Genomic DNA, 810 nt, shown 5'->3' with positions numbered 1-810 from the left:
ACAATGGATTGCCGTAGATGAGGAACAGCTGATCCTCCTGGAACAGGGACCTCTGGCTGACTAGATTTACCAGAAGGGCAGATAGGGGGGTATAGATGGGGGTGCTGATAGCACAGTGGACAGTGGCAGGGATGGCACAGTATGGAGGCTCTAGTGGGAGAGGAAGGCTGGATATCTGACGAGTTTATATTCATGCTCAGATGCCAAGGAGCTCAAAAAGTAAGCAACTGTGACCAGTAATAGTCATATATATATAGAGATTAGAAATTCATGTGATAACGTCTAAATGTCAATTGACTTAAAATGAATTTTTCTCTATGAAACTGTGTATTCTAACAACGAAGTGGAGATCTTTTTAAAATGTTAAAACGTTATTTAATTTTATGTCTTATAGAGTTTATAATGAGTAAAAGATTGTATAAGCATAATAAATCATCTGTAAACCTAAAAATGTACAGCCAATTTTGAAAGAGATGTACCCTAGCTCAGAAAAATGTTATTGAATAGGTTAATGCTGTTGTAATGAAATTCTTCTTCTAATTAAAAAAAAATGTGTTAAAAAAAATGTGTTAAAAGTGTGTTGCGTTTCTGACCTTCCCATTTTGAACAGCACAGATAATTGAGGAAGTAACATATCAGTGTTCTAATATTATCTCAACAAAAAAGCCACATGTCATTCAACAATGACTGAAGGTCTGAAGTCCATTATATATTGGCACATATTCATCATACACATTATGAATTATAAGGAAAATTTCTCTCACATATATCTTGCACTTGATCATATTTAAGTATTGTTTGTCTTCCTTT

The sequence above is a fragment of the Nannospalax galili genome, unplaced genomic scaffold, assembly GCF_000622305.1.
Source record: "Nannospalax galili isolate Female #2095 unplaced genomic scaffold, S.galili_v1.0 scaffold96, whole genome shotgun sequence".
NCBI classification, from domain to species: domain Eukaryota; kingdom Metazoa; phylum Chordata; class Mammalia; order Rodentia; family Spalacidae; genus Nannospalax; species Nannospalax galili.
Note: the sequence above shows the minus strand (reverse complement) of the source record.